The sequence below is a fragment of the Pinus tabuliformis genome, chromosome 3_2, assembly GCF_031772625.1.
Source record: "Pinus tabuliformis cultivar Carrire ecotype Pingquan chromosome 3_2, CPIR1, whole genome shotgun sequence".
Taxonomy (NCBI): domain Eukaryota; kingdom Viridiplantae; phylum Streptophyta; class Pinopsida; order Pinales; family Pinaceae; genus Pinus; species Pinus tabuliformis.
Genome location: NC_142302.1, coordinates 825,777,472 through 825,800,000, shown reverse-complemented (window position 1 = coordinate 825,800,000; position 22,529 = coordinate 825,777,472). Strand labels below are relative to the sequence as shown.

The 22,529-nt window shown below is 37.5% G+C and overlaps 1 pseudogene; it reads right to left on the bottom strand.

The window, feature by feature from the left end:
* LOC149183215 (auxin transporter-like protein 4) overlaps window positions 1-22,529 on the bottom strand; it is a 48,902-nt pseudogene that overhangs the window by 14,203 nt on the left and 12,170 nt on the right.

The window sequence follows — 22,529 nt, the reverse complement described above, 5'->3', positions numbered from 1 at the left end:
GAGGGGGTGGGGAGGGGAGAGGAGGGGGAAAGGTGGGGCCGACCGAGCGGGAGGGGAGGGGAGGGGGCGTGGGGGATGTAAACGGGGGGCACACGAGGGGGTGGGAAGGGGAGGGGAGGGGGAAGGCGGGGGGTGGTGGAGGGAAAGGGGGTGGCGAGCCCAGGGGGGGTAGGGGGGGGGGGCGGCCGAGGGGGTGTGAAGGGGACGGGAAAGGGGGGGAAAGAAAGGGGGGAAGTGGGGAAGGGAAAGTGGGTGGCGGGCCCGGGGGGGATGTGGTGGGGTGGGAAGGGCAGTCGGGGGGAGGTGGTGTCGGGCAGGGGGGTGTTAAGGAAAGACGAAGGGGGGGGGGGACGGTGGGTAGGCCAGGGGGGGTGCATGGGTTGAGGGAGAGTGGGAAGGGACATGGGCGGTATGACGACAGCCCACCCACGGTTATTGGGCGATTGAGTTTGATCAGGCCCACTATGTTCACGATTGAAAAAATTGTTATTTTGGCTTGGAAAATTTGTTAATTTAAAAAAAAAAAAATATTCTTCATTAAATTAATTTAATATGAAAATTTTGAAGAAAAAAATGAACTTACCTTTCACTTGCGATAATTGTTCGTTGAATATGTTGTTATATAGCTAGTTATATCGCTACTCCACAAATTCACGAGTCTTTCAACGAACTTCAAAAAACCTATATGTGACGTGTGTAATAGTGATAATGAAATTTAATATATAAGTGAAATTAAGAAGATGTTTTTCCATACGATTAATATGGGATAATTTGTTTTAAAATATTATAGAGCGAATATTGTAGAATTGTTTTACAACGGATTGAATGTGGGATTAATTTGTTTTAGAATATATTATAAAAATTAAAAAAAAAATCAGTTGTTTAGTAAATATTATATGCTTTAACTATTAGAATAATTAATGTACAAGTTGTAGTTTACAATTTTAATTTTAGTGATTTATTTCATAAAAAAATTTAGTTTACATTTTTCAATCAATTGTGGAATAAAATAATAAAGCTAAATAAATCTAACAAACTTTTGGAGGGAAATATTTTCGCGAAAATTTTTGGAGGGAAATATTTTCGCGAAATTTTTTGGGGGGAAATATTTTCGCGAAACTTTTTGGAGGGAATATTTCATTCTTTAAGCTATATAATATTCTTAGGAGACTCCATTTGTATCATTCAACATCTCCTATTTGAAAGGGATGGATTGTTCTGATAGTGAAGTTTCGATTTATACACCATCAACATCTTCATCGTGTAACAACTCTATTCATATTGATGAATATAGCGGGAATTCTTCCACTATGAATAGAAAGTCAATTCTTCCACTTAGTCCCGATTCTAAAGACTATGAGAGCAGCATTGATGAAAGAGGGGATGGAGAATTTCAAATTAGTAAAGAGTCACAGATTCCAGTTAGTCCTAATTCTAAGGACTATGAAAGCAGCGGTGATGAAGAGCATGATGGTGAAGTTCAAAGGAATGGAGTGTCACGATGTCCACTTAGTCCTAATTCTGAGTACTATGAGAGTAGTAGTTTTGAAGATCATGATGGTGAAGTTCAAAAGAATGGAGTGTCACGGTGTCCACTTAGTCCTAATTCTGAGGACTATGAGAGCAGCAGTTTTGATGTGCATGATGGCAAATCTCAAAAGAATGGAGTGCCACGGTGTCCACTTAGTCCTAATTCTAAGGACTATGAGAGCAGCAGTGATGAAGAGTGTGATAATGAATTTCAAATGAATGGAGTGTCAAAGTGTCCACTTAGTCCTAATTCTAAGGACTATGAGAGCAGCAGTGATGAAGAGTGCGATAAATAATTTCAAAAGAATGGAGTGCCAAAGTGTCCACTTAATCCTAATTCTAAGGACTATGAGAGCAGCAGTGATGAAGAGTGTGATAATCAATTTCAAAAGAATGGAGTGTCAAAATGTCCACTTAGTCCTAATTCTAAGGACTATGACAGTAGCAGTGATGAAGAGTGTGATAATGAATTTCAAAAGAATGGAATGTCAAAGTGTCCACTTAGTCCTAATTCTAAGGACTATGAGAGCAACAGTAATGAAGAGCATGATGACGAATTTCAAAAGTATGGAGTGTCACGGTGTCCAGTTAGTCCTAATTCTAAGGACTATGAAAGCAGCAGTGATGAAGCGCGGGATGATGATTTTCAAAAGATTGGAGTATCACAGTATCCTCTTAGTCCTAATTCTAAGGACTATGAGAGCAGCAGTGATGAAGGACAGGATGATGCAGTTAGTCCTAATTCTAATGAGTATAAAGGTAGCAGTGACAAAGGACAGGATGTAGCATCTTCAATAAGTAAACAACCACATTTTCAACGTAGTCCTAATTCTATGGACTATGAGAGTAGCACTGACAATGCACATGAAGAAGAATATCCATTAAACATCGACTCAGGTTTTCCATTTAGTCCGAGTTCTAAGGACTATGACAGTAGCACTGAAGAAGGGGAAGATGAAGAGTATCCTCTAAGTCAATATTTGAAAATCAGAGCTGATCATAGTGTGGATAACATTCCTCTTAATGATGATGAAAATTATTATAAAAATGATGATCCAATGATGGAGATGCTGCTAAGAAATATTGTATCGAGGAGTAGGAGCTGGCCTTTTTGTATCAATGCAAACTATTCTAGTTATACAAGGGGTAGAGTAGAATATCTGACGAGAAGAAGTTCTATCAGCGCTCTCATTTCAAGTGAATGTTGCCAAAAGAATTTCTTGAAACATATGGATTTCACATTTGCATTAGAAAGCAGGAAGAGATATTTGTCAATGAATAAAAGCACGAAAAACTCATATTTAGTTGGCTGCATGAAATCTACATTTTCAGGTTATGATTATCATATTAGGAATTTATTATTGTGTAGAAAAGCTTTCAAAATGTTTCATTCAATTGGGAATTTTCGTCTCTCGAGAATTCAAGAAAATTTGGAAAAGGATCCCACATTTTATTGAGAAGTACATCATAAAAGACAGTTTGGGCCATTATCAAATACTGCAATGTCATGGATGAAAGATTTATTTTCAAAGCATGGAGAGTGTATGCCAAATAGAGAGACAATACATATTCCAGATAATTTTTCAAGACGAGAAATCTACAACTTATACAAAGAATATGCAGAAAGTGTTGAGGGACATGGCCAATTTATTACATATCAATATTTTGTGAAGATATGGAAGAAAGAATTCAATAATGTCCGTATTCCTAAGAAGACAAGGATGGGGATTTGCAGTACATGTGCTTCTCTTAAATCAAAAAGGGACAAATGTGAAGTCTCAGAAAGAGGTAAGCGTTCATAACTTTTACTTTTAAGATTGTATAGTCATCAACTATGAAAACATATTTCTTAATGAATTTCTATTATGTTGTGTAGATTTAATTGTCAAAGAACTTCAGGAGCATCGCGAACAACAAACAAATGAATGGAAGAAGTTGTACAAGCATCGAAAGAAGTTTTATGATAATCCGAATAAATATTTGGGTTTGATAATTGATGGTATGGACTAGAATAAAACACTTTTACCACATTTTGTTCGCACACCCAAAAATTTAAAAGAGGAAAATTTTATTCAGTTTCACTTGGTCGGTTGTATGGTCTTCAATGGGAAAATGTTGCCAAGGGTGTACTTCACAGCTCCAAATATTCATAATGATGCAAATCTGACCATAACCATAATTCATGATGTGATTTCTCATTGGTCTGGTAATCTTCCTGAAGTTTTGTATCTACAATTGGACAACACTTGCCGTGAAAACAAAAATCAGGTTTTTTTTGGATATCTGAACATGCTTGTTGGATTGAGAATTTTTAAAAGGTAAAGGTTGGTTTCCTTCTTGTTGGGCACACTCATGACCATATTGATCAGATGTTCAGTCGTTTTTCAGTCACATTGAGGAGGAAGGAAGTTGGGAGCTTACCATCACTAATTGAATGTATTTAGAAATCATACATGCCAGATCCTACTTTTGATGTGTTGGAAGAAACTGTTGACATGCGAAGGTTTATTCTAGGATCATATGGTGAGGGGAAATGCATTGAACAACTTAATGATATTAGCTTCCAACATCAATTTCGTATCAAAAAAATTGATGGGAAAACACTAATATCGGGCAAGCAGTTTTCAACTACTACAGAATGGGCATCGTCATCTGGTTTACAATTTTTGAAGTTCATTCCAGATCGTCCAATATTTGCATCAAAAATATTGTTATTACAATCAATTGGTGAAGTTCAGAATGCACGGAGACAGAATAGACATATAAATTATTCTGATTGCCTAGAAGAAATTAAAAAATGTATTAGATATATATATGAGTACTTTGACATTGCTGATTCAGTTTGGTGGGAGTCATTTTTCAATAATCAAAGTGATATCATTTCAACAACAACAAATGAAGATATACCTTTGAAAAATCCATTTATTTGGCCACAAAATGTGTCGAATGAACATGAGCGAGTAAACATTGTTGAACATCAACAAAGTTAAGGTATTATTAATTCTTCACAGGCAATGGAAAGAGAGATGTATATTGGTTCCAGAAGATCTTGTGCACAACGTGAAGCCATGGAAGACCTTTATAGGGGTTCAGTACATGATATTAAGGAGGGTTGCATGATTGCAGTGCTAGCAGATGGAGATCCCAATGGCTATCCATTTTGGGTTGCTAAATTTATAAAGTTCTTTACAGAAAATGAGGATGTTACAGGTGTTGAAGTACATTGGTATGCAACAAATACAAACCCATTCAATGGTGTGTATAAGCCAGAGATGGTAGTTGACAAAAAAAATGGCGGAAAAGGAAAAAGAAAGGGTACAAATATAAATCGCCGCCGCACATACATATCACAATTGGAGGATGTTGACATACTTGTCTATTACTTCAATTTAACAAAGAGAGGAACTCTTCGCTTCAAGACGATAGAGATTCTGAAAAAGTTGTTACCAGAAGGAACAATGTTGACATGGGAGTCTGCTGAAACCAGTCGTAGATCTAGAAGACTTTTGAAACCTGGAATGTTGGGCATGCATGTGGACTCAGATGGGGCACTAGTTGATGAAAGAGAAGAATATGGAACATCTTCGTCAGCATCCAGTCACTCATCTGAAGATGTGAATTCTGATGGTGTGCAAGAAAATATGAGTGATTTTGAATAATTGTTTAAGACAGTTTATATAACTGATGTATGCATCATATATTCAAATAAAATTAATGTTTTCCATATGTTGTTAAATGAGAAGTTATGAAGCATTTTTATGTTGTTGGATTATATGTCTTAAGTATGATAAATTTTATTGTTTAAATATCTACAATGCAATATCAAATTAGAGATATAATGTTTGTTTATTCAGTATAGAAATAAAGACTTTTGAATTCATTTAGTTATATAATTTGTTCATAATCTCATGGTTTTTAATTTTACAGTTGAAAAAATTTCAATTTCTTTTGTATCTAGCATGTTGTGGTTGAAAACACATTAAATTTATAGTTAGGAAAGAAAAATGATATTCTACCAAAAACATTAATGTGTTTTTTCCTCAAAAATAACTTTGTTTGAGACATAAAAAAATTGGTTTTATTAGTATTTTTAAAAAAATTTGAAAATTGACCCTAAAAAAAAAGATCATTCTTCCAGTACCATTACTTTAATTTTGAAGCTATATTTTGCACAAAAATTTAATAGTAAATTTCGTATTCACTACCATTTTTAAAACATGTTCAAAATTGAGGCCTAAAAAATAAAAACGTCATTCCAGTATACACACTTTTCGTTTTTAGCACTGTTTTTGATGTTTTTTTGGGGTTTTTTGGCCAGAGTTCCCGTTTTGAGTTTATAGTTCCCATTTCAAAGTTTACATTGCTTAAACACTATTATAAATCCATGTTAATCTTAAATTTCCTATTGGTTACTCTTAAATTTCAAATTTATTAAGTTTTACAGCTAGGCTAAATAAAAAAGGATATAACACTTAAATTACTATAAATGCAAGTTGATTCTAAATTCCAAATTTGTTATTTAAATAGAAATACCTAGTTTACAATCCAATTTTATGATGAGTAAAATTTTATATTCATCTCCAATTTAGGATGGGTGAGATTTTATATAAACACTACTATAAATCCATGTTAATATTAAATTTCCGAATGGTAGGATATAGCACTTAAATTAGTATAAATGCAAATTGATTCTAAATTTCAAAATTCCAAATATATTATTTAAATAAAAATAATGTTTGGATTTTTTGTTATTCAGATTGATTTTAAGTGATATATTAATTATTTTAATTGAATGGAAAGTATTTTTCTAATTTGAAAAGCAAACCACTTTCTAATTTAAGTGATATATTAATTAATTATTTTAAAAAAATGTTTGAATTTTTTATTATTCAGATTGATTTTAAGTGACATATTAATGGCATGTCCTCACAATTGGGCGGATTCGATCCCGAGACCTATCGATTTGCTTGGTGAGCTAGGGTTGGAGTCGAATACAGGATTTTGGATTCAGGGTACCATGGCGAGGAGTGCAGGGGGGAGTGCTACTCCTTCCTATAGCCAAGCAGTCAGAAGAGGAAGTTTGGATGTGAGAAAGAATCATTTCAAAAAACCAACGAACAAGATCTCAGAACCTATAAGTCAGGGGACATATGGAAGGAGTGGAGATCAGGATCAGGAAGGGAATCAACAGGAAATGAGAAAATAAAAGGAGAATGGAGGCAATAGTGAAAAACAACTTCCAGAAAGACTACTAGAGTCTGCAAACCCAAGTCAGGCATTATTCCTAGGGTCATATTTAGCGACCCAGTGATACAAGCTCATGGAGAGCATATGATGGAGCATGTAATCATATGTAAGTTCATGGGGTTATGGCCAATGGAGAGGGCGTTACATGTCTGGATAAGGAGGGATTGGAAACCAAAGGGAGAAATACAATTACATCTGGGTTCTAAGGGATTTTTCACAGTACTGTTCACAAGCCTAGAAGACAAAGACAAATTTTTTGAAGGGGGGCCCTATTTCTATGTTGCGGCAGGACTCTACATGTGGCCATGGATGATGAACTTTGTCTCAGAACATGAAACATTCACATCAGTACCGCTTTGGATCAGGCTATATTCCCTTCCTTTGGATTATTGGCTGCCGAAATCTTTGAAAAGCATAGGCAACAAGCTGGGACATTTTCTAAAGATCTCAGAGGCAACTCTGAAAGGAAGAAATACCTCCTTTGCTTGAATATGTGTGGAAATGGATCTATCTGGAGCCCTACCGGAAGTGATCATTTTAGAAGTATATGAGGAAGAATGGGTTCAGACAGTGCACTATGAGCACATACCATTTAGATACCGCAAATGCCATGAACATGGGCATCTATATCAGGACTGCCCCACAATCAACAGGGAAGATAACCAAAAAACCACTATGGAGAGAGATCACGAGGGTTTCACCAAAATTGGGAGTAAAGGAAAAGGGGGAAATCATCCACACAAGAAGGCAAATGAGGACAAACACACGCGACAAAACAGCTTCAAGATCCTGGAGGAAGAAGATGGGAACAAGGAGATAGTCTAGGACATGGAGAATGTAACAAAGGAACAAGACAGGGTAGCTGACATGGAGGATATCACAGTAGAAAACCAGCAAAAGGATGCTCTACTAAGCCTGATATAGATCAGTAGGGACTAGGAGATGACTCCAAGTGAAGCAGGAACAGAGGACCATGAGTTACATGAGATTCTGGATAAGGAAAATCTAGATCTATGGGAATTTCTAGACCAAGGAAAAAAGTAGGGGTGGAGTCCCTGCCAAACGAGGACAATGATAGAGTAAAACAACTCTTTCTCTGGAGGTCACAAGCAAGGGGAGCTAGAGTCAAATGAAATCATGACATCCAGGAGCCAAGTGGGGTCAAGATGATGGAGAATACTCAGGCACATTCTCCAAAGAACTCAAGTAGGAAAAGAGGAAGAAAGAGGTAGAATGAACTACTGAAAAAATGTGGTAAAATGTTGATCAACTCAGGTAAGATGAAAGATCTTGTTATTCCTTTACTAACCTTTCTTAATGAAGTTCAAAACCTGGAATATTAGAGGAATAGGAAATAGGAGGAAACAAAGATATCTTAGTAACAGAATGAAAGAAGAAAAACTAGACATGGTTTTTATTCAGGAGACAAAATGTTCGATGGGAAAGATAAGAGATATTCATAATAAGTGGTTATTTAAATATGATTATTTATAGGTTCAGGAAATTCACTCAGCGGGGGGGATTCTCACTTTGTGGGACCCACAAAAGTTGGGAATTCTAGATACTGAAGCATCCAGGAACTATCTCTCCTTGTTATGCCAACCTGTAGGGGACAAGGAGATATACATGATTACAAATGTTTATGGAACTCAAAAGCAAGCAGACAAGCTCAAGCCTCTCACTTCCCTAGAGGAGCTAAGAGCAAGACATTCCATTTTTCCCTGGATCATTGTAGTAGATTTCAATATGATAAGATCTCTTTTGGAAAAAAATGGAGGCACTAGACAGCTAGGCGAAGACTCCATGGCCTTCCAGAACTTCATTATGAACATGAGGTTGGTGGACACGGAAACAATTAATGGAACCTTCACTTGGAACAACAAAAGCGGAGGGGGCCCATCAAGTTTCTTCCAAACTTGATAGGTTCATGATTTCAGAGGACCTCTTTCTCTCAAGACCTGCCATAACAACCTCCATTCTGCCCTTTGAAGGATCAGATCATTGGCTTGTACAGCTGGAAGCCACCTTTATGGGCACTTCGAGAAAAAAACCTTTTAGGTTTGACAATGCCTAGCTCTCACATCCTAATTTCACTAGTAATGTTGAGAAATGGTGGAGAGAGGAGTTGAATATTCAAGGCTCAAAAATGTACATGCTCTAGCAGAAAATTAAACATATCAAACCCTGTCTTAAAGCTTTAAACAAAAATGAATTTGGGGATATCTTCACAACCAAAAGAGAAATTGAACTGAAGCTCTAGGATATCAATCAGATAAACATCTCGGATGGCTTCACCGAAGAGCAACAAAAATTAACTGACTCTCTACAGGAAGAATGGGAGAATCGATGCTTACAAGAATAAATTTTCTAGAGGCAGAAATCAAGAATAAAATGGATTAAAGAGGGAGAAAGAAACACAAAATTCTTCGACAAAACCATTATGGCTCACAGGGTACACAACAGAATCACAAAGATCAAATATTCTCAAGCCATTGAGCTTGTTTCTCACAGTCATATGGAATCACTCCTTGTTCAGCACTTCTGCAACATTGCAAAGGAGCCTCTGGAGGACAGATCTAGGTTCATTGACCATTTCACTCTGTATATCCCTCAGCTGGTTACCAGAGAGGACAACCACAATCTCAATAGGCTAGTTTCGGAAGAGGAGGTCAGTGAAGTGATTAATGAAATGGAGAGTGGAAAAGCACCCGGCCCGTATAGATTCAATGTAGACTTCTTCAAGGCATATTGGGAAACTGCCAAACATGACATCCTCGAGGTTGTGGATGACTCAAGAAGATCCGAAAAGGTTCTAAAGGCTCTGAATGAATCCTTCATAGCACTAATTCCAAAGCAGGAAAAGGCCATGACTCCGGATGGTTTTTGGCTGATAGCCTTATGTAATGTGGTGTATAAAATTATCTCCAAAGTAATAGCCAATCGACTCAAACCACTTCTACCCTCTCTCATATCGGAGGAGAAAACAGGCTATGGGGAGAGAAGACAAATCCTCAACAATATCATCCAAGCTCATGAGGTGGTACACTCTCTCAAAAGAAACAAACAAGTTGCAATGATCATTTAGTTGGACCTCGCGAAAGCCTATGACAAATTGAGTTGCGCTTACACAAGAGCAATTCTGAAAGACTATGCTTTTGATCAGAATTGGATAAGATGGGTCATGGCGTTAGTTACTTCAACCAGTTTTTCCATACTGCTTAATGGAGCTGCGTCAAGGACCTTCACCCCCTCCAGAGGGCTCAGACAAGGAGATCTGCTTTCACCATTCCTCTTCGTCCTCATGATGGAAGGGCAAGGTAAAGCGATTAAAATGGAAAATTCTAAAGGAAGAATTTAGGGTATCAAACTCACTATGGATGGAGAGGCAAACACTCATCAAGAATTTGTAGATGATACTATGTTGCAGGGCATACCTACAGCCGGGGAGGCCAGAGCAATAAAAAACATCTTAAATGACTTTTCTATGGCAGGAAGCATTGAGGTAAGTCTTAACAAGTACAAAGTTTTTTTCTTTAACACTAATATTGTTATTCAGAAAAATATTACCAGAATTCTTGGATTTCAAAGAGAATAGCTACCTTCCAAGTATTTTGGCATTCCTCTTACTCATAAACCGCTAAGCAAGAAAGTGTGGGAACTGATTTTAAATAAACTTTAGGACAAGATCAAAAAATGGACATGCAGATCAGTAAACCTGGCAGGATGCCTTGTGCTCACACAGGTGTTCTTCAGGCCATTCCGATTTTTATGTTTTTAGCTCTTCCTACTCCTCTAGGTATTATGTAGCAAATAAGAAGCGTCCAAAGGGACTTTTTGCTGGGCAGAGGGGAAGAGAAAAAGAAGTGGGCTTTAGTAGCCTGGGACATGCTTTGCAAGCCCAAGAACCATGGTGGATTGGGGCCTCATGATCCTGAGACCCTCAATAGAGTCTTGGGAGCCAAGCTTTGGTGGAGATGGATTAAGGAACCGAATGCCCCCTGGGCTAATATTTGGAAACAAAAATATGCCAAGCACTAGTAGGAGAAGGATCACATTAGAATGTCAGGGGAAATTAGGGGCTCCCATATTTGGAACCTTGCCTAGGATAAAAACATAATTTAGCACCATTGTTTTTGGCAAATTCGAGTAGGCGATCTTGCTCAATTTTGGGAGGATAACTGGCAATAGGAACCCAACCTTTATAGGGATGAATTTGCAGATCTCAAAAATGACACAGACAACAAAGGTATGGTACTTGTAAAAGACTTCTGGGATCAAGAAAGGAATAATGGAAAATGGAGGGAGTGGAAGGATCTAGGATACAATGATGAAAACCAGTTGAAAACCAAGGCAGAAGCCCTCACCCAGGAGCTAGAGCATAGAAGGATTCTTGTCTCTTCCTCCACGGATCAACTAAGATGGGGAAAGAACTCTGAAGGAAACTTTAACCTCAAGGAGGCCAAACAGGAAGTCACAAGATTTAACTTTGTGAATCCTGATCGGATATGGATGAAACTTTGGCAAAGTCTTTATTGGATGAAAACAAAGCTATTCATCTGGCTATTGCATCAAAGGAAGATCCTAAATTGGGAGAATCTCCTCAAGAAAGGCTTCATTGGTCCTTCTAGGTGTTACCTTTGTGGCACTCATGAGGATACGATTGAACACCTTCTCAACCTCTTTCCTTTCACTTCAAAGGTGTGGGACTGGGTGGCTGTTGTTTTCAGACAAACTGATAGGGATAGTCTCAACATATCCAACACTCTAAGGAACTAGAGGAACAACTTCTCAAGGAATGAGATAGTTAATAAAGCTTGGATTCTAGTTCCAGGTTTTGTCATCTAGCATGTGTGGAAAGAACGCAACAGTCGAATCGTAAAAAACAAAACACACAGGCCCCAACACATAATTGAGAAAATTCTAAGGCATCACAAAGACACAGTAAGAACCTTACTAACGGCCCTTCCTAAAGATCCTCCCCTACCCCATGAGGAGAGAATTTTACTTCACTTAGGTCTCCAATCTATGAACCCGCTGTGAATAATGAAGGAAGTGAGCCTTATAAAAAACTTTGCTACCATCTGGAAGCCTCCTCCTTTTGGTTTCTTAAAGGCTAATTATATTGATGGAGCAGCTAAGGGCAACCCAGTATTAGTAAGCTTTGGGGGTGACATAAGAGACGATCGGGAACAAATACAGATAATCTTCCATGGCCACTTGGGGAAGGCCACAAAAAATGTGGCTAAGCTCATGGCATTAGAACAATGCTTGGAAATCTTGATGAATTCAAGTTCACACAATGTTATAATTGAATCAAATTCTGAATTAATTATTAGAGTGGCAAAGAAGATTAGCAATGGAACCTCTCCAAATAAAGTGTCGAAGAACTGGAAGCTCTTTCAGGTTTTTTACCGCATCTATTCTCACCTACGAACCCTTAAAACTGTCAGATTTGCTCATCTGAAAAGGAAGGCTAATATGTTACCAGATCTATCAGATTTTCTCATGTGAAAAGGAAGGCTAATATGTTAGCAAATCATTTGTCGAATGGAGGAGTCACAAACAGGGGCAGGGATTCTAGGTATGCTTGGGATTCGCTTCCCAGAGGTAAATTGCGAGAGGACTGTCTATGTCACACTACCCAGGAACTAACAGGTTGGATCATAGGAACCCTGAAGACCAGTGGGATGTTGGAGGACTCCACATTGTCTAACCCACCATGGTTCAACTATTTTCAAAGGTTTGGATTCCCTTTGATTGAATGATGAAAGGTTTTACTTAGATAGCTCCACAGGGTGGGGTAGTCCACGTCATTTAGCTTAGGTTGTGGTTGATAGAGAATCTAAGTGAACGGGATTGGCTCAAGTACTTCCCACTGGAAGGAATTAAGGTTCAAAATGTGGTGAATGGACATGTTTGTTTTTTTGCGAGTCAACCAGTCCAATACCACAAGTGGTATATCGGGCGAGGTCTGTACGGGTTCCAGTTTTTTTGTGTTTGGCTCCGATTCCACTCTTTGAGTGACACATTGCAGAACAATGAGAGAGAAAATTGCCCACATTGGACAGTTAACTCTTGCGTTTCTGGTCCTTTCGATATCCACAATGACCATTGGATCTTAATCAGTGGATCAATGGTGACGATTGTTTGTGCGTTTTGGTCAGACCTGAAAAATGTTTAGAGTGTTTTGCTCTAACTTCCTCGGGTCCGTTTGTCCATTTGTCAATTTTCAATTTGACTTGTGGTGGGAGCTTTTTTGGGTCCATGGCGAGTTAGGGACTTTCTAGGCTCCTTGTGCTTTGTTTGGCGGTTCTCCCCAGTTTTCTGGTTCAGGTTCTCTTAGTTTTGGGTGATTGGTTTAGTTTGGTCTGCCCGGTTGACTATTGAACTCTTGCAGAGCGGGTGTGGCTCCTTGTAAATTATGTATATTTGACTAAATTTAATAGAAGTTCCTACTCTTACTTGGTAAAAAAAAAAGTGATATATTAATTACTTTAATTGAATGGAAAGTCTTTTTCTAATTTGGAAATAAAACCACTTTCTATATTAATTATTTTAATTAAATGGAAATACTTTTTCTAATTTGGAAGACAAACCACTTTCTAATTTAAGTGATATATTAATTAATTATTTTTAAAAAATAATGATATATTGATTATTTTAATTGAATGGAAAGTCTTTTTCTAATTTGGGAGGCAAACCACTTTGTATATTAATTATTTTAATTGAATGGAAAGTCTTTTTCTAATTTGGAAGGCAAACCACTTTCTATATTAATTATTTGGAAGGCAAACCACTTTCTCTATTAATTATTTTAATTGAATGGAAAGTCTTTTTCTAATTTGAAAGGGAAACCACTTTCAAATTTAAAAAAAAAAATTGTTTGATTTTTTTATGATTCAAATTGATTTTAAGTGATATATTAATTATTTTAATTGAATGGAACGTATTTTTCTAATTTGGAAGACAAACCACTTTCTATATTAACTATTTTAATAGAATGGGAAGTCTTTTTCTAATTTGAAAGGAAAACCACTTTCTAAATTATTTTAAATTTTTTTTTCTGAATATGACTACTTCTATATTAATACAAAGATAATTTACATCAAGGCCATGGCCTCATAGTGCTAGCCCAAAAATGCGGCATGATTACAAGCATAGCATATTAGTATGCGAAAACCCAGCTGAGTATTGCCCTCAAGAGCTGTAGAGAGCCTGAACATGACTAGAGCAAAAATCCGGAAAACCCCATAGTTGTTCATGGAACTGAGAATTAAACCGGGGCTATGCGACAACCAAAACAATAGAACTAGACCAAATAGCTGTGACCAACTATGCGACAACCCATTACTGATAACAAAAGTAACTGTGACTGCAACCGAAACTGAAAACTGAAGGCTGGCAGAATGCCCCTTTCGCATGAGAAACTGGCAATTTGAGCTAATGCATATATCATGATATCTAGGAAGGTTGTAAGTGAACCTTCTCGAGCTTGTTGAATTCCAGGAAAACCAAAAAGAACTAACCTGTTTAAACATCAGGAGGGGGATTATTCATGCTTTGAGAAGCTTTGGTTTTGCCAGAGCCTAAAGCTTTTCTTTGTTCGAGGTTCGTCTGGATGCAGCCTAGTCTGTCTTTCGCTGGCCTATCCGTAGTCGCCCTGAGGGAACCAGCCTTCTGACCTGAATTAAGCTCATTGAGCTCGATGGTGACCATGGCCATAAAGGAGAAAGTGCCATGACTACAGGGGAATTGTAACCGAGCGACGTTAGTCATGGATTGGAAGGAGCTCGGTGCTACAATTTGCAATCCTCTGCCTCTACCCCGACCACTCCGAGCAGCTAAGTACCTATCTGTGTGGAAGTTCGAGCAGGAAGTTGAGGATTTCGACGTGGAAGAGAAGGCCTGGCATCCAATTTGCCCTCGGGAGCTGCCTCTCCTGTATCTCATCCGCTATCGAAGTTTCGGCATAGCTAGACGAGCAGGGTGGTTCGGGCAACTTGGTAAACAATGGAAGCAGTTAGGGATGAGAACAAACTTTGCTTCAGCTCATAAGGCTGAAAGGGAGAGCAACAAACGAGTGGCTAGAAAAAGAGCAGGGGAAATAGAGGGTAACTTGAGGGCAAAGCCAGAAGTTCCTCCAACGAACCAAAGCCCAGTTTACTCTTGAGAAAGTTCGAGAGCAAACCGCTGCATTTGTGAAGGAGGAGCCAAAGCAAAAGGGAGGAATGCAATTGTGGCTAGCTGAAAGCGCCATGATCAAGAAATTAACCAGCAAAAGAGGATGTACTGGCCTCATTAAAGCATCATTAATCAGGAGCACGAGGGAAGTTATGACTAGAGCTGTGAGAGGTTGAGTGGCAGTAAAGATCAACCACATGCCCATCCAAACAGCAATCCACGTACCTATACTACCGTCAGACACCCGGATCCGGGATCTAAATTATTTTAATTGAATGGAAAGTCTTTTTCTAATTTCGAAGACAAACCACTTTCTATATTAATTATTTTAATTGAATGGAAAGTATTTTTTTAATTTAGAAGGCAAACCACTTTCTATATTAATTATTTTAATTGAATGGAAAGTCTTTTTCTAATTTGAAAGGCAAACCACGTTCTAATTTAAAAAAAAAAATGTTCAATTTTTTTATTATTCAGATTGATTTTAAGTGATATATTAATTATTTTAATTGAATGGAAAGTCTTTTTCTAATTTGGAAGACAAACCACTTTCTATATTAATTATTTTAATTGAATGGAAAGCCTTTTTCTAATTTGAAAGACAAACCACTTTCTAATTTAATACTGAGAAAATGTTACAAAATTATTTTATATTATATAAACATTTTGAATCAATAAAATTAAATTAAAGTTAAAATTAAAATAATATTTAAAAAATAATATTAATAATAATTAATTAAATCAACCTAATTTTCTTTTATATCAATATTACAAAATTATATTATGGAAGAGATATTATAAGCTTACACTATATAAACATTTTGAATCAATAAAATTACATTAATGTTAAAATTAAAATAATATTTAAAAATAATAATAATAATAATAATAATTAATAAAATCAACTTAATTTTATTTTATATCGGGATTTATCAAGCACCCACAATGATTAAATTAAGAAAATTTCTAAGTTGTTAACATTTCTTCAAAATTTCTTATCAAACAATAAGTTCATATAAAAGATTCCATGCTCTCTCAAGGCTAGATAAATCAAAAAAATAAGTTTGAAAAAAAAGAATCCCTCTCATGACTACATAAATCTAGAGTCAAACTGCATCTAAGATGGTCATATATAAATTCAAAACTTATAAAAAAAATTAAAATTATCAATATATAGATATCATTAAATGTTTCACTTTAAAGAAATTATTACTGAGTATTATAAAATGTGTAAATATTCATACCTTTCTCGCCAAAGTTGTCCTATAAGTTAAAATGTGAGCCATGGAAGGTATAAAGTAGATTGTAAAGCTGGGTAGGAGAGAACCTCCTATAGTGTTGATAGTCCTGAAGAAGGGGAAATGATTACAATAAACCATATGGGAATCACCACGAACAGCCTCGCCAATGCACACTTCACAATGCTCTTTGTATCGTGCATTCCGATAACCTTTTCCCACACAAAGTATAAGGGGGTGCATGCGAACTCGAAGGTAATGAATTGCAACCATTTCAAATTTCGAAACTCTCATTTATGCTTCGGATACTACAACAACAAAGAAATTATAATGGAGATTGTTGTTTCAGACCTTTTGAATGAGCATTATAATGACTGCCAAGTCGTGGGAAGCAAGGAAAGGGAATTTGTGTGATCCAATAGTGTGTCTCCAGAAGCCTAGTAAACTGATATTGCAAAGGGGGTAGAGTCAGAGTAAAGACATACAAAGTTGCCAGCATGTAAATTGCCTTAAATTTTTTAGGTTTCCACATGGCATGCATTATTTCCCTGTTACCAAAATTGAAGGTCTGTTAAAAGTGGCATACTTCTAATTTTCAGTAGAAACCCATGAAAGCGAAGGAAAAAAATGATTGGGAACATACACTGTCACAGTGTGACCACCAAAAGTGTCGAGTTTATTGATGGCCCCAGTGAAGTGGAGGACCAGCTTTGTTGGTGCGGAATGCTTTACATCATCTATCTGCACAGTGTGTATCAGGAAAAAAACCATTGTTCAATCATCACACTGATCTTCATAGAGCGGTTCTGCGCTGGGAGCCGGAGTTGGATCTCTGTTGATAATCTAGCGAGTAGTAACAAACATTGAAAATACAATTTCATGGCCTGAAAGATGTAATCAAATTCTACCTTACATTCTTAAAGAGTCTCTGAGGTTGGAAATTGACACAGTTGAGATGTCGTTCGAGTCTCCCAGGCTGGAAATTAACACAGTTGAGATGCCGTCATTGTTGTGATGGGCCGTAGAAATGGAGTATGTGATTGGCATGTGAAAGGCAATAATGTAACAGCTGCAACCAATTTAGATTTGATTTGAACACACAGAAATGAATAGGGAGAATGAGCAATAATAATGAAGTGAGGGTAGTTAGGACACAACTGAAAAGGAGTCAGTTAAGAGATCAATGGAGAGTAAGGAGTTCGTTATGAGATAAACGGAAGGTAAGGAGTAGGGTAAAGAGGAGTCAGTTATGAGATCAATGGAGGGAAACATTTTAATCATCTAAAACTTAATCTGATGGTCTATAAGAATGACAACGAAGCTCAGAAAAAAGTTCATTTCAAATGCAGATGCCTTATGGCGTTAATATTTAAAACCAAAACAATTAATGGTTTATTGCATCGCTTTTGAATGGTGGGTGGTATTTTTTCAAAGGACGTGATATAGCATGAGGCTACTACGTAGTAAAAGGATGGGTTGGGAAACCCACTAATCTCGAGTGCTTTTTGAGTCTTAAGTGTTGGATGAGTTGAGCGTGCGATATGGAATTTTAACCATTCATTTGTTTTTGCAAATCTCGAGGAAAATAAAAAAGGGGGTTTAATTCTCAATGTGAGGTGGGCCATTGGTTGACTTTGCAAGGGGAAGTGATAGTATAGGCTTGCAGGGAGAAATTAATATAAGGGTTTTGTGAAGTAAGGGGTAAAAAGATGGATTCTACATATATATTTTTTTGTTTTATTTTATGGGATTTATCTCTGTTTTAACCATTACTGCCTCTATGTAAATTATTTCTTCTTGCTTTGTGATAATTGTCTTTTCTTTTTGAATAAAGCCTTTGAATACATTTCCTTGCGAATCTTGGAGTAAACATGTTTTGGAACTAGTATCAAAATTGTTTGTCCAAGCTCCCGTTCCGCTAATCACCTGCAAAATAAAACAATCATTAATAAAGCATAGGTCTGGGGGGAGGGAAATCAATGGATTTATTGAAATAAGATGTTTTTGGATGGATTCTGGACTGTGGATGGATCAATTCTATTTGGAAAAGGCTTTTCATTTATTCATTTTAAATAGAGGTAAGGGAATGGTGGAATTTAATATTGTAAAAACTCTATGATTTTTCACATTGTGCAGGTGTGGATAGATGGTTTACCACACAAAAATGGATGATAGGGCTTCCAGGGATACATAGTGAAGCAATCGGAGGAGGCTTTCGGGCAGGAGGAGACAGTTGAAGCTAGTCCTCCTAAGAGGGCTTTTTTTGGTTTTAACCTAAGAGTGGTTAAATTTGGGCACGGGATTAATAAATGAATAATGGGTGGTTTCATTTTACGTGGGGAGGTGGTTTTATGCAATATTGCACGACTTTTGGATGGTGGGTGGTATTTTCTATGAGCACGCAATATAACCTAGTGTCGCCACATAGCCAAATAGCAGTCAGCCAAAACTGTGAATCTCGCGTGCTCTTGGGCTGTTAACTATCGGACGATGACTCTGCATGATATTGATGTGTGTCGTTGGATCCAAAGGTGGGAGATCGGAGGGATATTGCGCGATGAAATTGCGTGGAGGGAGTTGGAAAGTGGTGAGTGGGGCCTGGGGTTTAATTAAAATGAATTGTAATTAATTAACAAGTAATGATGGGTTTTTCATACAAGAAGCGGTTAAATAAAGGAGGGGACCATGGTTTATATTGTGGGGTTTTTAACTATACACCAAGGCTTGGTGGGTTAAAAAGGGGTGTAAGGAAATTATAACTTAGGGGATTTATAAAGCGGGAGTTTAGGAAAAACTTAGGATAAAGGGTTTTTTGTGGGTTTTTAAGGGGTAAAGGGAAATTAATATGGGGGGAAAGTATATTTGTGACGGAAATGTGTTTCACACTAGGGAAAGGGGTATTGGGAAGGGGAAATGATTTTTTGAAGGGTGAGGTGCAGGGAAATGTGTGAAACAAAGGGATAAAAGGTCAAAATGAATGGAAAGTGTGTTTATGAGTAATGAAGGGATAATGAGGGGAAATTAGAAAATAAGTATGTGGGGGTCTAGTGAAATGAGGGGAAATTAGTGAATAAGCTCTGGTATTTAGACCTAAAATCAAATAGAACCTTTTAGGGTAAATACCCAAAGTAATACAAAATTTTTGTGAATGTCCTCTTTCCTTTGATAGTTCCTCCTGCACTATGAAACATAAGATTTAAGCATGATGAAGGTGAATTTTAGCTAGCAACCTTGTGCATTGCAAAACATCTTCTACCTGTAGGAATTTACAGGGTAAGTTCCTCAGAGAGAACACTAAAGGACACCACTCACAAACAGATCACAGATCAATACACTAGTATTTTGACGTGGTTAAAACCCTCAAAGAGGGAAACAGTCCATGGCCTGAGCCAACGTGGCCACTTCAGGCAATATATTAATAAAAGGAACTTCTCTCATGAACGGTTACCCTACAAATGACCCTCCATGCTCTTTAAATAGAGATCATGGACCAATCGGTTCTTAAGCCACGGATCAAGTGTCAGTAATATCGAGGAGAGGATGAACCGTCAGATCACTACATATCGTGACCATCAGATTGTAAGTTACAAAATGTACATAGTAAATAAACACACTTTACATAACTCTATACTAGACCAAGTTATACTTAACTATTTCCTATGTGTCGAAATATCCTAACATCCCCCCTTAAGAACAACTTGGGATAGGATTGAAGGATTTACAAATATGACACAATAGGAGAAGGAAGGAGGCACTAGAGCCTATCCCACCTTAGTGACAACTTCCTGAACTCCAACCATAAATCAAAGTTAGTAAAATTCTCCTATGTGAAAGCCTTTGTAAAGATGTCTGCAACTTGATCATCTGTTGAAAAATATTGCACTTGAAGAACATGGTCGTGAATGATATTTCTGATGAAGTGCATGTACAGTTCAATGTGTTTGATGTGTTGATGTTGGACGGGATCTTTGCATAGTTGAATGGCACTTTGATTATTACACCAAAGTGCAGTCGGCTGTTGCTGCTGAAAGCCAAACTCTGAGAGGATCTAGCGAAGCCACAAGGCTTCCTTACTAGCTTCTATGGCACCATGATACTCTGCTTTTGCTGAAGAAAGAGAAATGGCACCTTGTTTCTTGCAAGCCCATGTAATAGGTCCTGAACCAAGAGTGAACACATAACCTGCAGTAGACTTCTGATCATCAGAGTCACTAGCCCAATCAGAATCAGTGAAACCAACCAATAGAGGAGATGCTTCGGCACTGTAATGAATCCCAAACCGAACTATACCTTGAAAATAACGAAGTATTCTTTTAGCTACTTTCCAATGACTTTCATGTGGGTTTTGCATAAACCGAGCAACAAGGCCAATGACAAAGGAAAGGTCAAGATGAGTATGGGTTAGATACAAAAGCTTTCCTACAAGTTGACGGTATAAGGTAGCATCAACTTCAGGGGAAGTGCAAGTGACTAAAATTTTGACTCCAGACTGAAAGGGAGAAGGGGTTGGCTTATAGTCTTCCATGTGAAAATGGTATAGAAGATCACAGGCAAACTTGGACTAGGAAATTGAAATACCTTCCTTGGATTGCAAGACTTGAAGACCAAGAAAATAATGCAAGTGTCCTAAGTCTGTCATTTCAAACTTCTTTTTAAGGTTGGACTTCACATGGTTTATAAGGTTGGGATAACTACCAATGAGGATAAGATCATCAACATAAAGAACAAGAATGATAAGAGACTTGCCCACTTTCTTGGTGTAGACAATATTGTCAGAATGACACCTAGAAAAGCCATATTCTAAAAGAAAGCTATCCATTTTGGCATACCAAGCCCAAGGAGCTTGCTTGAGACCATAAAGGGATTTCTTAAGCCGACATACAAGGCTAGAGTCTATTTGTATAAAGCCAATAGGTTGTTCCATATAGATTTCTTCATGCAAGTCCCCATGCAAGAAGGCGGATTTAACATCCATCTGATGGACTTCCCATTTGAAAGAGGCAGCAAGGGAAAGAACAAGGCGGACAAAGTTCATTTTCGCAACAGGGGAGAAGGTTTTGGTATAGTCAATGCCTTCAACTTGTGAAAAGCCCTTAGCAACAAGACGAGCTTTATGTTTATCAACGTTCCCATCTGGTCGATACTTGGTTTTGTAAACCCATTTGCATCTAACAAGTTTTCGTCCCTTTGGTAGAGGAACAAGATCCCATGTATCATTTGGCAATAATGAAGGATATTCTTCATTCATAGCTGCATCCCAATCTGGATGGCCTGAAGCTTTTGCAAAGGTGTCAGGATCATAATTCGCTGAATCTTGAGCCAGTAAAGAAGAGGCTCTATCGAACTAAGAACGTGTATGTCATTGATCTGTAAGATCACCGACAAGATCACCTGCTGCATCCCGAGTAGCACGGACCCATTTTGGAAGCTGAGGAGCTGAAGGAGGATCCTAAGAAGGTGGGGGAGAATTTTCATCCTCGCTTTCATCATCTGAAGAAGAAGTATTTTCAAAAGTATAAGAGATAGGGAGAGGTGGCACATCCACCGAACTAGGCTCGTAGGCCGATATATTTTCAACAAACTTTACATCTCTTCTAATGATAACATTTTTGGACTTAAGTGGAATAAGTCTATATCCTTTGACATCTTCAGAATATACAACAAAAATACATTTTTCACTCTTACGTTCTAAAGCTTTATGTTTCTCATCTGGGATATGGGCCCATGCTTCACTTCCAAAAACACAAAAGTGACTTACGTCTGGTTCAATTGAGCTCCATGCTTCTTCTGGAGTGATATTCTTTAAAACCTTAGTAGGAGTGTGATTTATTATGTAATTTGCATGGTTAATTACATCTGCCCAAAAATTAAGACCAAGTCCTTTAGATTGAAGCATACAATTAGCCATTTCCTTTAAGGTGCGATTCCTCCTTTCAGCTACACCATTTTTTTGTGGAGTATATGGAACAATATGTTGCATTTGAATTCCATTCTCAGTGCAGAAGTTGATGAATTTTTCGTTAACATATTCTCCGCCATTATCAGATCTTAGCTTAAGAATTTGATGTCCAGATTGTTTTTCAACAAAGGCCTTAAAGGCCAAGAATATGTAAAATACTTCACTCTTGAGTTTTACGAAGTATACCCAAGTGCGTCTAGAGAAATCATCAATGAAAGTTAAGAAATACTTGTAGCCAGAGAATGAAACAACTGGAAGTGGACCACATGAATCACTATGCACAAGATGTAAAGGGGCTGAGGCATGCCAGGAGGCACATTTTTCAAAACTATCCTGATGATGTCTTCTGAGTACACATCCGGAACAAGCACCAT